The following is a 14,451-nucleotide window of genomic DNA, read 5'->3' on the forward strand; positions in this document are numbered from 1 at the left end:
GCGACTTGCGCTGTCAGACGGTGGGAACCTCGTGTCACCGCTGGCTTAACTTGGTGAATGGCTTTTGTTCCTGCTGCCGTCGAATTAAGGGATAAGACGAAGGGAAGTATAAGCGCAGAAAACGGCGTCACTTCCTGCACCGTGCCGGGCTTGAAGGCGTTTCCAGCCAAGAAGGCGAAGCGCAGCCAGACAGGCTTGTTTGCGCGGTTTCTCCCTTTGTCTCGGCGCGGTCACCCGCGGCTGGGTGACAGCGCAACTTTAGCGATGACAGTGTGGCGAGGAGCGATGGGCGCTACCCCTCGGTGGTCCCTTTCCTGGGTATTCCCGTTGTTTGCTTGGCGTCGAGCTCGCTCGCGCGACTTTTTAGCACGTCCGTCACGGTACAGCGTGTCCCCGGAGACTTCCGTGTTTCACGGCGGGCCTCCCAGCTCTGGAGGAGGGTCTGCGTAGCGTAATTGATTCGGTCCTCTGAAAAAAAAAAGACAGTTTTCGGATAAATATCGATTAGAACGCGGGCTTTTTTCTTTTTCTAGCCATTGCCTCACTCAGTTTGAAGCGGCCTTTGACCTCAGCCGAAAGAGCTATGTGCACGTCTAAGTGAACCCACAACGAAAAAAACGTCTCATTCAAGGATTAGAGTAAACGATGTTCGGGACATTCTGTAAAATTGGTAAAGGCGTCAGGCTATTGGCACTCCGCTTCTATTGCGGGGGATGACGATGATAAGTCTGGGAGTTCGTTGTGAGCATGACCTGCCGGATAGTGTCCATTTGGGTACGCGTTACACAAACGTCCCCTCGAGGACATTCGTTAGAAACGCTGCCTTGCATTTGTGGGCTGTGGATGCGTGCACCTATTTTAGTGGGGCTTGCATATTGAGCCTTCGTTTCTAAAAGACGTCTTTATTCAAAACATTTCGCAGTGCGTATCTACACGTTTTAACGAAGTACCGCCTGGTCCAGACTTCTTGCTCCGTCCATATATAGCTTCGTTATAGCGAACGTCCACTCCAGTTCCTCCTATGCACCAACCGCTGGGGCTGTTCAACCAGCTGTACGCTGTTGAGGCAGCAGTCGGACCATTATAGGCGCGCAAGAGCTGGACAGCACATACATATCAGGGAGTCGGAGCCGCCAGAGGTTGACGTGACAGGCTCCGTGACGTCTGCCGGCGGTCACGAATAAGGCGCCAGGTGTGACGAATTCCGGCGCCACCGCTGGCCGAAATCTCTGCGCGGCCGTGGGAAACGAGGCGGTCGGTACGCCGCCGGCGCCTCTTTGCAGAGGGGCTCGAAGTCGACGCTAGCAGACCGCCACCGTGGTGCCTTGTCCGGGGGAGAGCTTTAAACGAGGAGGAGAGGGGGGCAAATTTTAGAGCGAATTTCGAATCAACAATAAGCGACGCAAGTCCAGTAACGACCTCCGCCAGGCGCATGCTGGACCATTTAAGAAAGGACGCCGCTGGAGGACTGTGCGCAACCGTGCAGTCATGCCGTAACGACGGCGATCAGAAACCAAGAAAGAATCAAGTTCAAGACCGCCGGTGCTGGACAGAGGGGGGGCTCCTTCTTGCCGGGAGGGGGGGCAGAAGCAGGGCGCCCTCCCGGCCGCTCTCCCGCCGAGTAATTGGCTTTTCTTTTTGAACGCCCTCCGCCCGACCAGCTTCTATCCTGCTGGTCGTCCTCTTGGAGCACCGCCGCCGACCGGCGTGGAAGCCGTGTACGGGCCTGCAGAACCTGATTCCTGCCGTGCTCCGCCCCTTTGGTTCGGGCCACGTCCGTCTATCTTTTCGGCCGGCGAGGAGGTATGGATGCGGGGCTGGGAGAGGGTGTGGGGAGAGGAGGAGGAGGGTCGGTAGAAGATCTCTCTTCACGTTCCAGCAATTTGCTCGTTTATGGCGTAGCGAAGGCACCGACCGGAGAAAGAAGGTAAGGGGGGGGGGGGGGGTGCATATCCCAGCGGTCCTCCGGCTCCGCCGCAGACCCCCGTGTTGCGCTGCTGCTCGCATGGCTTCCGAGACGGGAAGGAAAGGAGGGGGGGAGGGGGACTGCAGCAGCGAAGGCACCATGTCACGAAACTCGTATGCGATACATACACACACTGGACGCCGTTGAGCGGCGTTGGGTTCTTTGTGCAGAGGCCATGTAAGGCGCCCGCCCATATTCTGTCGGACGTGCGTCTGGACCTCGCGGCATGTCGGATAGTGGTAGCATCCGGCTGGGGGCGATTAGCCTGGTGCGCGGCCGCCCCTTACTCCGTGGCGTACAAGTGAGCGTGGCACGAGACAGTCTCCGTGTGCGAGACTGTGGAGTATGGACGCAAATTCACTTATGGACGAGGGGAGCTTTTTGCTTGGCTCCGCAGAAAGCCAAATCACCGCTGATGACCCGCCGGGTCACGCTTACGGGGCTGCCACCAGAAGCTTGGCCAGATCACATTTCGTGCCGCCGTGTTGGGAACTGTCGACACAGTACTGCGGCGACGACACCTACATTTGGTGGACTCGTGTCAGTGCTCGTTTGAGGGACCAGGCGCAAGTGCTTGCCGGGCTGTGGCGTTGGACCGCCCTCACTACATACTTTCCTTTGCCATCGCTGAGAGACAAGTGCTCTCTCATCACGAACTGTAAGCTCTAGTCTTTCGAGAGACGAAAAATCTTATTGAAGACTAGAGAGAGGTGTTGTACGTCCAGGGTCTTTAGCCCGTATGAAAGTTTTTTTAAACAAAGTGTTAGTGTTGTTGCAGTACACGTTCAATGTGCTCGGGAAAGGATGCGAAAGACGTTAACCCCTGCTAGCTCACGCAGCCCTTCGGGCCAGCGAGATCTCGGCTTGCCACACAGGCAGCGGTGGTCCGAGATTTGAGGCAGAGTATCTCGTGAGCCGCAATGTACGATCGGCTTTGGGAATCTGGGGAAAGAGAAAAGATGTCCGACGAATGTGGATAAGGGGTTTAGGGGAGGACCTACATCGGGCTGTATCTCACGGAGAGAGGGCGCCCCATCCGTTCCCGGGCGGCCGATCGCAATCTTCGTCTGTCTAGCAGGGGGCGAGGTAAGAGCGCGCAACGGGTGCTCGCGGACATCGCGTTGTGTCCATGCTTGGCCGCGACTCCAGCGCCGCGCCGCGGTGGCGTCGGTCCGTCGTTCATCTCGGCGGCGACCAGTTTCGTCTGCAGCGGGCGGCTGGATCGAGGCGCGCGCGTCCGCCCGGCTAATGACCGTGGTGGGTCGTCTCCTGGGCGGTGGGGAGGAAGAGGTCGTTTGGCGACCCCTTCTTTGTACGGCTGCTGCCCGAGGGCCGACTCCTCTCGCATCGACGGCGGTGACGCCGACCTTGTAGCGCGACTTCCTCTCGGCTCTTCGCTTCCTCTCCAGGCTGCTCGCAATCGTTTTCTACCTCGGCCGATAAGCGCGGAACGCTGATTTGTGGCCGCCGATAGCAGTGGACCCGGGCTGTGTGCGCTCTCGAAACGGGTCTTTGGTTTTGGGTCCTGGCCTTCCCCCCGACTTGGGCGCTGTTCCTCTCACCTCCTGGGTTTTGCAGCTGCACATTCGTGGTACGTGGGAGGGTTGCGACCTCCCCGGAGTCATTTTCCATCGTTTGGGCGACGATAAGGTGCAAGCCCCCCAGGCGGGCTCGTTGAAGAGGCGCGCGAAACGCCTCTGCTGTTCTTGACACTCTGGTCGCTGCAGCGAGTCCTTAGGGCAGCTGCTCCGAGTTGTTGTAAAGGAAGAGCGCGTTCCTCTTTTCTCCGTGTGGAGGGGTACTTTCTGGCGTGCTTTTCTTTGGACAGGTCGTTTTTTTTCCGGTGGCCGGGCTCCGCGTGACATTGACGGTAATGGGCGGCTCGTTTGTGACCACTTCGCCGTTATCCGACGGCTAACCTTGCCAGGAACAACATGGCGGCGGTGTCTTCGCGCGCTTTTTTCAACGGTGGCTGCTTGGCGTGTTGTTACACGCGGCGCCCGTGATAAAACCGGGCTCTTACTCCTTGCTGGCCCCTTGTTTTTGGCGGACGGTAAAAGAAGACAAAGCGTTTAGTAGCCCCGCGTCCCCTTCTCCTTAAAAGGAAGGGCCCCCACACTCTGGCGAAGGAGTAGCAGCAGGCCGTGAAAGTTACTGCGTCGTTTTGGGTCGCCCATTATCCGCGGCGAGAGACTATCTATCCCAGCGCCCCCCCCCACCCCCCCCCCCCCCTTGTTTGAGCGCTGCCGCGGGAAGCGTATAGTCGCTGTTTAGCCCCGTTTCGAGGGCCTCCTCGTTATTCCAGGAAACAACGGCGCTCGGCCACCTAGCTAGCTGCGTACGACGAAAAATTGCTCACGGCTTTGTTTTAGAAGTCCCTGTTGTTTTGTTGTGGTTGTTGTTGTTGTTGTCCCCTCCCTTTGTAGCGAGGAAGTTCAAAGGGCACGCGTCGCGCTTTTATGGGCTTCGCTTGTTTGCACGCTCAAGTGGGTTTCATAACGACACAAAGCTAACATCTTTATTATACTGCCGCGCGTAGATCTTCATACAATGCGGTGGAGGCGTTTGTTTTCCTCTGTGCAATAATTTGTAAGGGCTGAAAATAAAAAAAAAACTGCGTTGAGAAAAGTTTGCCTTTGTTTACGTAAAAGTTTCCTGCACGTTGCTTGCGTGCAGGCAGTTAGAAAGGCGTGTTTACACTCTAGATTCAGTTACAATGCCATCGGGTCAAAATGCAGTTGAAACTTTGCAAATCCCTCTGTGAGGCGAATGTGTCATTGTGTCATGAATCTCGCCCCTTTTTAATGCGAAAGCAGTATACTTCACAAGGTCAAATCCAACCAGAATCTTGTGGCGTCCCTGACCTTGAGGCTGCAGAAATAAAATATTTCCGTGACTGGGTTTCGCACCCCCCCCCCCCCCCCCCGGCGGCGCGAACAGATCAGCCTCGCTGGCCGAACACGCCTGGTGTTAAGCTGCAACACAGGAAGGAAGGAAGTCCTCAGACGTTGCTGGCACATACCCAACACAGTCTCGCGCTGTGCATTGCACTTCGTAGTCTTCATCAACTTCCACATGCGACGCGAACAGATCAGATCAGCTTAACCTCGATCAGAGCCTAACCTGAGCCTAATATCGTTGCCAGGCGTGCCGACGCCCTAAAAAAAAGCAAAGCCATGAGCCAACCAGGCGAAACACATGCTTTAGCACGTCTACTATATTTAACTAGGTTAAAACCTTACCACTTTTTTTTTTGTGCGTGTGTTACCGTTTTTTTCTCCCCCCCCCCCCCCCCCCCCCCCCCCCCCCGAAGACAAGGCGACGAATAGCTGCCAATTGGGGCGCTTTTTCGCACGACACCTCTGCACCGCAGAGAAGCCCTCTTCGCAGTCGTGACGGCCGATTTTGTCGTTATCGCAGCGATTTTTTCCTCATTTATTTGTTTATATATATCTTGAAACTCGCGATGGCGTTGAGCAGTCCACTTGATCGGATGGTTGTCTATCAGCGAAGTACAGGCGCCCCGGTTAATCTCGAACCAGAGATCGCTTTCCCCGTTCACTTTACGATTTAATCGCGCTCTCGAAGGAACGTCACTGATGCTTTTCACTTGTCCCCCGTCTGAGAATGTTCCAACAACAAGCTCCCCCCCTTTTCAACTTTTCCGCACCCTGCGCGCACACTAAAAGCACACACCACATCTCCTCGGTACCGTTGGTAGCTCGCTTCTTGCGAGCAGGCCTGCGGGACAGGAGGCGACTTCTAAACCGCACTCGTGAGACTGAACCGCGAAGTAATGAACGACGCTACTCTGCACAGCAAAAGCACTCGTGGGGGGGGGGGGGGGGGGGGGGGGGGGTGTGCGTTGCAGACTTCTCGAACTGCAGGCGCCGACGCGCGCTCGCGGTGATAGCGGCGTTCCGCGGCCATTAGTGTCAAAGTGGGAATCCGTGTCTCTGGGCTGTCTGTCTCGGACCTTTCTGCGCCGGCTTTATCGCTGCGTATTCCCCCCCCCCCCCCCTCTTCTCTTTCCTCCATGCTTTCCTGGGCCCGAGAATTCCTTCAAGCGCACCCAGCAGCGTCGTGGCAGATGATGGGAAAAAAAAAAGCGCGGCGGGATCTTCTTTATGCGACTGGGCCGACTTTGCTTTCTGTGTCGCTGGACCGCCCGCGCCTCCCTCATCATTATTCGTTCCCTTTTTTTTATTTTATTTCTCGTCCCGCTTTTCTTTTGTTTCCGTGTCAGTGGAGCTGAAGCCGCGATCTTGGGCCACCGAGAAACAGGATTACGATAGAATAAAGTAGCAAAACCAGACAGGATAGAATATATGGCGTATACATGCAGTGTGTTCAGTCGCCACTGTGCCCTGGATTCCTCGCGTGCGGTTAGTAATATGACGCTAATGATAGCAGTTTTTCCCATCAATCTTTCTGAGAAACGGACGGCATATTTACTGATCCGTGAGGACCACCAGGAACTCTGGGAGCTCCAAATATTTAGGCTGATTCAAGCTAAGACCAAACATTGCATGCGTGTGGGCTTGAGATGGTATGAACCGGCTATATTTTTGTTTGTTTGTGTGTGTGGCGAAATCGCATAGTAGACGACATAGTAGACGACCGGTCTACCTTAGCGTTGCTAAACTTGGCTCCATTGTTGTCGTTCCGGGGGTGAGTTCTCAGTTTGGAAAACGTGCAGCGCTCGCCGGGGATGATGGGGAAATTCTTCCAGACAATGGCTGCACGGACTACTTTGTCAGCTTCTTGCACCGCGGCACTGAACGCACGACTATTCTTGTAGACTGAACGTTCACTGTCTAGAAACAACAACGGATACTGTTACACGTTCAGCTCTTTTCACAGACATCTGTGTGGGATCGACTCAGCCCATGACACCCCTCTTTATGTGCATCCGCAAGGTGTGGAAAGCAGCGAATGCGTTCGGCCGTGTCCGCACTGTTGTAATTGGGTGGCCGCCTCGGTGGCTGAGTGGTTATGGCGCTCGGCTGCTGACCCGAAAGACGTGGGTTCGATCCCGGCCGCGGTGGTCCAATTTCGATGGAGGCGAAATTCTAGAGGCCCGTGTGCTGTGCGATGTCCAGTGCTCGTTAGCGAACCCCAGGTGGTCGAAATTTCCAGAGCCCTTCACTACGGCGTCCCTCATAGCCTGAGTCGCTTTGGGACGTTAAGCCCCATAAACTATAAACGGTTGCTCATAGGAAACGTTGCCGAACACACGGGCTTAGCATTGCTTACTATTGCTTAGGAAATTTTGCCATGCGGTTCTATGGTTCTCGCATGAAAGCCAACTTAGTTTTATGCAGAACCTATTGAATTACTATGGGTAAGGCTCATTTATCGAAATTGACGAAATGTCAAGGCATTATCCATGGACTGGCGGCTTCCAGCACGTAATGCCCTGATGTAATGCATCCAATAGAGGTTCTTTTTAAGGTAACAAAATGAAATGTAATATCCCAGCTGTTCAGCCTGTCAACTTATTTTCGATCAAAACTATTGAGACAATTTAATATTTCCCCAAAGCTGCCGCGAATGGGTGCTCTAGAAAAGACGGAAATTATGAATACGATATAGTATAGACGTCCTATTTAAGATAACGATATAATTGTTCATGATTAAAGGTCAACAGCTCTTCTGATTCGCTTTGCGTCTCGCTCGCCGCGTCTCTCGAGATTTGAACCGCGAGAGATCTTCCCACTCCACTTAACGTGAGATCATGTCTTCCGCTTCGAAGCGCGTGCATGCTCCTGCTTTACTAAAGGGGGCACTTCCCTTACATCAAGAAGAGGCTGCTCATCCAGTCAGCGTCTTCCGAGGAAAGACTACTCTCGATGACCGAGTAAAGAAGTCACACAAACGACTGACTGTAAATAACGGCTAGACGAGAGAGAGAGAGAGAGATCCGATAATAAACCGGCAGAGGCGCGCACGCTGGATGAAGTGCCCCTGCACCGCACAGAATCCAAGGCGCCGCTGGGAAGAAAAAACGGAGGATTAAGGAAAAAAAAAACATTTGAAGAACGCGCGCGGGCAGGCGGCGGTGCCGTTTCTGTAAACTCTGGAAACTCGTCCGTCCGTTCATTCCGTCTTTCCTGCTTTCGCTCTTTTCCGTCTTTCGCGCCTCGGCCGGTCCCTCGTCGACGCTGCTCCGTCTTGTATACACGTGTGTGCGTGTGTTTATACGTGTGCTGTGCGTCTGAAGGTGCTGGGAGGGAAAAGCGAGCGCTTGTTGCGCGCTGAGCCGATTGCCTCCTGCCCGGTTCCCGACGGCGCGCGCAAGCGTTTTATACTCTTCCCCTAGTTTTTCTAGTATTCTTTCTCTCGCCTCTTACGGGGGGTGGGGGGGGGGGGGGGGGGGTCGTGGGACGCTTTTACCGGGTTTCAGCCTCCCGCCGTCCCCGTCTTCTTGGGCCAGACTTAATGCAACTTGTTTTCGAACGTATCGACAATCCTGCGCGCGTCTTCTTCCCTCGCCTCTGCTCCACAACCCTTCGTCGTTTCTTTAGTGTTCTCGAATTTTTGTTCTGTCTTTGTTTTCCTCTCGTTGGCCGCTCCTCGGTCTCTTCCCTGCTCTGTAGTGTGGTGGTTTTTATTTCATTTTTCTTCTTTAAGGGGGAGGTCCTGCTCGTCTTAACGCCCTGCGCTTTTTGCAAAACCGAAAGCGTCGTGCTCCTTCTTCCTCTGTGCTCGTTTTTTTTTTCGTTGTTGTTGTCCCGGATGTTTTGTTTACGTCGTGCTGTTTACACTTTTCGTCCGCGCGGGTCTCTCTCTCTCTCTCTTCTTAATACTTGGAAGCTCTTTTTGTTTACCCTTCTTCTCAAACGGCGCGCCCTGGTCTCTCGAGCTGCTTGCTGCCCCGTCGGTTGATTCCGTTCTCAGCTGGCTCCGCCGTTTCCTGTATCATCTTCCTCGAGACCGGATCCCAATTCCCTGCTATACCCACTTTATTTTTTTTTAGTTTCCACGTTCGCGTTCTCTTCTTATAACTGTCCCTTACAATCCTTTGCCCGAGTCCCCACTCGCGTTGGCGCTTTTGCCCTTGTTTCTTCCGACACCGCCGTAGGCGGGGTGCTTCTTAGCGTCTTTTTCTTGTTATTTTTATTTATTTATTTGCGATCGAACCGCTTCCACGCGCGTCGCAGGCAATGACGACGCCTTTGCCCCGCGCGCTTCTTTGTTTGGCGTCGGACTCTTTGCCGCTTCGCGAATCGCTCGAAAGCAACTTCATCTCCGATCCTGACGAATTTGATTCCGGCTTTCGATTCCACCACCGTCGCCTCTCGGTACTCGGAAGGGGAGGGGGGGGGGGGGTGTCTCGGCTCGGCTCCTCATATAACGGGCGCTCCTTTTGTTTATTTCTCGCTAACTTCCGCTTCCGTTCGCAAAGAGAGAGACGGCTCTCTGCTTTGGTGCGCAGTTTGGAGTCGCACGCACATTGGCTTCTCTCAGAGTTGCCCACCGACTGAAGCGTCTTAGGTGTGTATATACTATATATATACGAACGATCAAACCACTCCGGCCGCTCTTCTTCCTTTCCCCGATGGCCGCCCGCTTTGACTTTGTTCCGCTTACCGTAGGGTGGCGCTGCGAGCGGGAATTTTCCCGTTTGTTCCGAGCAGAATCCAATGAAGACTGCTGCGATCGGGCGCCGGACAGGAAATTGCGAAGCCCTATCCCCGTCGGCTTTGTCTTTCGCGGTATCCTGCGGCAAGGATTGAACTGACCGCGAAGCAAATAAATAAAGAAAGACAAAAAAAAAAGAGTTTTGGCAAGTTGGGGCGGACGGAGGTGAACAAAGTGGAGCAGAGAAGGTGGCGCCATTGTATGTGCCATGTTTACTGAAGGAAAGAAGAAGAAGGTGGCGCCGAGAACTAGGCGCCGATCCCCCAGTGTGGGTATGTGCCATCTTTTGATAGGCTAACAACAACAACAACTAGTAGGCGCCGAAGATGTTGGGAGGTCCCGTTTTAATCTACTTCGTGCCGCTGTCCGCCAGTGGTGAGGTGCGCTTTCAAGCGTTCTTTTTTTCTGCCCCGCAACTGAAAGCAACTATTCCTGAGATGTGCAAGGGAAGGCTGGAGTGTTGTTTGCCAAGCAAATGTTTAACTGGTACGGCTACTAAGCTTCCACGAGGGATCATTCGCGGGAGCGACGGCAGTTCGTTGAGTGTATTATTTGCCGTGTTTACGTTGCAACTGGCATTTTCGCGTACATCATCACCTAAAAGTGTCCAAACAGCAAACATTGCTCGCGGCAGAAAGCGTTATTGAGCGAAGCCAAGTAGCCGTGAGGTCAAGAGGTAGTTTCGTTAATTCCGCCTTTCGTCCCGTTGGTTGCATCAGTTGGATTCAGACCACACCTATACAGGAGACGTCTCTGCAATTCGCACAGGTTTGGCTTCTAACGCGGTCAACTTTCTGTGGCATCGGAGCAGAGGTTAGCCAGGAAAGGAGACGGGCCTTTGTCCTCGCGCTGTGGGGAGTCGGCGGGAAGTTGGAGAGACGGTGCTGAGTCGCTAGTGCTTAGGTTGGTGAGTCGCTAGTGCTAAAGACGCGGTCAGCGCGTCTTTAGTTTAATTATTAGTAACAGTTGCGCTTCCTTGACCACCATCACATTGGCTAGCGATTTCGCATTCGAGTGTTAGCGCTCTTTCTGCTTTGATTGTAGAGTCTTTTATTTCTCTCGCCTTTTCGTGCACATCATACCGAAGCACGCGTTGTACCCTGCGTGCCTGCAGCTAGGGCAGGAAGCAGCGGCACTGAGCTCAGGTGGTAACGGCGGGTTGGCGTACGTGATTTCAAGCGCCGCTCGCACTAATTGAAACTGCACCGGGTCGTTCATTAATATCGCGCGCCAGCGCGCTAGCCGCCGTATTTCGGCAGGGCTCTCTCGTCGTTGCTACCCTTGTATAAAGTGCGTGCTTACTGTGTGCCGTTCGCTCTTTCACTTAACCCCGCCTCGGTCACGTGATCACCGCCGACCGCGGCCCTCGTCACATCCCTGCACCCCGGGGTCACCGGCGTTACGACCCCGACACGTCCGCCTTAAAAGAGCAAAAGAGCTCCGGTGTGCGTGCTGGGAAGAGTTGGGGGGGGGGGGGATTTCCTTTCTCTCTTCCCTCTTGCTCCAAATATGAACACCGTAAACATACAGCGACACCTATAGGACGAGCTCTGTACAACACCGGCGAGGTGGCGCCATGTGTTGTACAGCGTGTCACTGTTTTGCTCGTGGTTTTTTTAAACGTGGACACCGTAAACAGAAAACCGGGCCTATAGTGCTGCAGCAATCTCGGTCGAAATTGCCTTGTATTTTAAACAGCCAGCTTTACCTTGATTTTCTCAGTGTTTTGTTTGTTTTTTAGGGCATGGCTTTTAAGCGGATTATTTCGCGACCTGGCTGGCTAGAGCACTCTGTGCAACGTTAGAGGCTTACGCAGAGGCTCGGTGCGTGCGTACCGAGCTTTGCCTGGGCTATTAGCTGCCTCTTAGCTTACCTGCGTTGCACGAGCAAGCGCACTGGCAAACAGTAATTCGCTGCATGGCAACTCTGTATATCGTAGCTTGTCGACGCTGTATAAGCTGATTCGTCTCTCGCCTCAAGCGATCGTGAGCAGATGCTCTAATGGATCTTTATTGTCGAAATGTTCGGCGAGCCATATCTCACTTTTTTTTTTTTTGGGCAAAGTCCCGGCAGCGCTGCCGCTATAGTGAGGCGCCGCACAACGCATCCAAGTCTTGCAGGCGTATAGTTCTGGCGTTTTGTAAACAGACGCGTCCGGAAGCGCTTTGCAAACTCCCACAACCTGAAAACACCGTCGTTTAGGCTCGCGAGCGAGCTGTTTGTTTCCTGGTCGCATAAGCGGACGAAAGCCAGGCGTCCGGAAGCAGTTTCAGGATAGGGCCGACGCCTGCCTTTCTTCTGCTCAGTGTTTTCAAAGCGCGCGGTTTTCCCGCAAACTGCTAATTCACCGAACAGAAGCCATTGGTCTTCACCCTTTCTCATCCGCACCCTTTCCTTCCCGCTGCGCACTCTTGCGCATGCGCGAAGTGTGACGTCACATAGGTTGCTGCACTCCAGGCGCGTGTAGAATTTCAGAATGCTCCCCCGCATAAACAAAACGGGAGTGCGCAGAGCAGAACACATTCAGAGCGTGTTCGTAAACAAGGGAAGTTGGTTGGGGGAAAGGGAAGGGGGGGGAGGGAAATGGAGCAAGCGCAGGCAACACGCGAGCCGATAAAGGAAGCCACTCCGCGGGTGCAGGTGTCGGCCGGAGCGCCCAAGAAATCGCGGCCGTGATCGGGGTAGTAGTAGTGGCGCCGGCTGCGCTGGGCACGCACCCATGCACCAGCCCCCTCCACGCCCTCTCTACTGCGTGGGCACCGTCGGTCGTCCGTCTAATTTACGTTTCGTGCAACTTTAATTTGCGGAGCCCCAGCAGGCGGGTCCGTAGCGCGCGCCGACCGCATTACTTTTAATTGTACATTAACGAAGTCTCTCTCTTGTTTCAGTATTACCTCCCCCCCCCCCCCCCCCCTGGTCTCCACCCGCCACCGATCCTGCATGCGATGGGTGTGGACAGGAGCGGCGCAGATCCTCCCTTTGCAGAAAACAGAAGCCGTCCCTGCGTGCACTCATTGTTTCCCGTTAAGCACTCGCAGTCCATTCCCCCCCTCTCTACCTTTCCTTTTGTTTTTGTTCTTTCGGGAGACTGGAAGCGCGCTCAATTGAATTAGCGCTCCGCGGTTTCGTGTGTACAGCGCCAGAAACGATACGAGTGCTACTAACGTTTGACCGCGTATACAGCGAGGCTGTGGTGTCGATTAACGACGCAATTGTGCCTCCGGGCGATGCTCCATTTTTCTGTTACACGCGGTACATTCCGGAGTGCCGCGCGTTTCGGGCTGGTCGATCCACTTGCGTAACGAACGAGACTCATTGCGTGCCTGCCTTTTATGGAGCATTATAACGCTTCGCATTGTTCACCATTAGCGAGAATGAGATGGGATGGCTGTGCGTGGGGCAGGGCGGCGTCGTTACCAGAAATTCGGAAAGAGGTTACCGGGAATTCGGGGAAGAGGTACGCGTTGCTCGTTTAATAAAAATTAGCAGCCGTTAACAATCAGAGCGCGTACAAGATATAATAATAATTGGTTTTAGGGGAGAGGAAGTGGTGCAGTATCTGTCTCATATATCGTTGGACACCTGAACCGCGCCATAAGGGAAGGGATAAAGGAGGGAGTGAAAGAAAAAAGGAAGAGAGAGATGCCGTAGTGGAGGGCTCCGGAATAATTTCGACCACCTGGGGATCTTTAACGTGCACTGACATCGCACAGCACACGGGCGCCTTAGCGTTTTTCCTCCATAAGAACGCAGCCGCCGCGGTCGCGTTCGAACCGCACCGCGGCGGCTGCGTTCTTATGGAGGAAAAACGATAAGGCGCCCGTGTGCTGAGCGATGTCAGCGCACGTTAAAGATCCCCAGGTGGTCGAAATTATTCCGGAGCCCTCCACTACGGCACCCCTTTCTTCTTTCACTCCCTCCCTTACCCTTCCCTTACGGCGCGGTTCAGGTGTCAGCCGAGATGTGAGACAGATACTGCGCCATTTCCTTTCCCCAAAAACCAATTATTATTATTATTATTATTATTATTATTATTATTATTATTATTATTATTATTATTATTATTATTATGAACCGCGCCCGTAAGGCAAAGGGATAAAGGTGGGAGTGAAAGAAGAAAGGATGAAAGAGGTGCCGTAGTGGAGGGCTCCGGAATAATTTCGACCACCTGGTAATCTTGAACGTGCACTGACAATCGCACAGCACACGGGCGCCTTAGCGTTTTTCCTCCATAAAAACGCAGCCGATGCGGTTGTGTTCGAGCCGGGAACTCCGGATCAGTGGTCGAGCGCTCTAACCACTGAGCCACCGCGGCGGGCGCGTACAAGATGTTGGCTGGAAATTATAACTGTACTCGCGGTCAACTTTCTGTGGCATCGCAGCAGAAGTTAGGCAGGAAAGGAGACGGGCCTTTGTCCCCGCGCTGTGGGGAGTGGGGGAGAAGTTGGAGAGACGGTGCTGAGTCGCTATTCTGAGGTAGGTTCCCCACGGAACTGGGAACAAAGGCCCGTCTCATTTCCTGCATAACCTTTGCTGCGATGCCACAGAAAGTTGACCGCGATCATGTACATGTATGTTTCCCTTTCGTCGAATTTCTGCAGAGGTGCGACAAAGCTTCTGAAGGCGTATTCAAAGTTTACTCAAGACGTGTTTATGTTTATTCAAGACTTGGCCTTTTCTAGCCGCGCTGCTTGTATCTCCTTGCGCGATTGCTTCTCGGTTAACGGAGTGGTTCTGTCAATCACGGAGTGCAAGGGTTATGAAAGTAAAAAAATAAAGCTGAGTATTTTTTTTTGCTACATTACCCGAGTGTCGGCATCATCGATAACGCCATCGACAAA

The 14,451-nt window shown here is 53.7% G+C and overlaps 1 protein-coding gene across 1 annotated transcript in view; it reads left to right on the forward strand.

The window, feature by feature from the left end:
* LOC144110970 (latrophilin Cirl-like) overlaps positions 1-14,451 on the forward strand; it is a 285,442-nt gene that overhangs the window by 164,493 nt on the left and 106,498 nt on the right. The gene's annotated exons all lie outside the window — the stretch shown is intronic.

The sequence above is a fragment of the Amblyomma americanum genome, chromosome 11 (genome assembly GCF_052857255.1).
Source record: "Amblyomma americanum isolate KBUSLIRL-KWMA chromosome 11, ASM5285725v1, whole genome shotgun sequence".
In the NCBI taxonomy this organism is placed as follows: domain Eukaryota; kingdom Metazoa; phylum Arthropoda; class Arachnida; order Ixodida; family Ixodidae; genus Amblyomma; species Amblyomma americanum.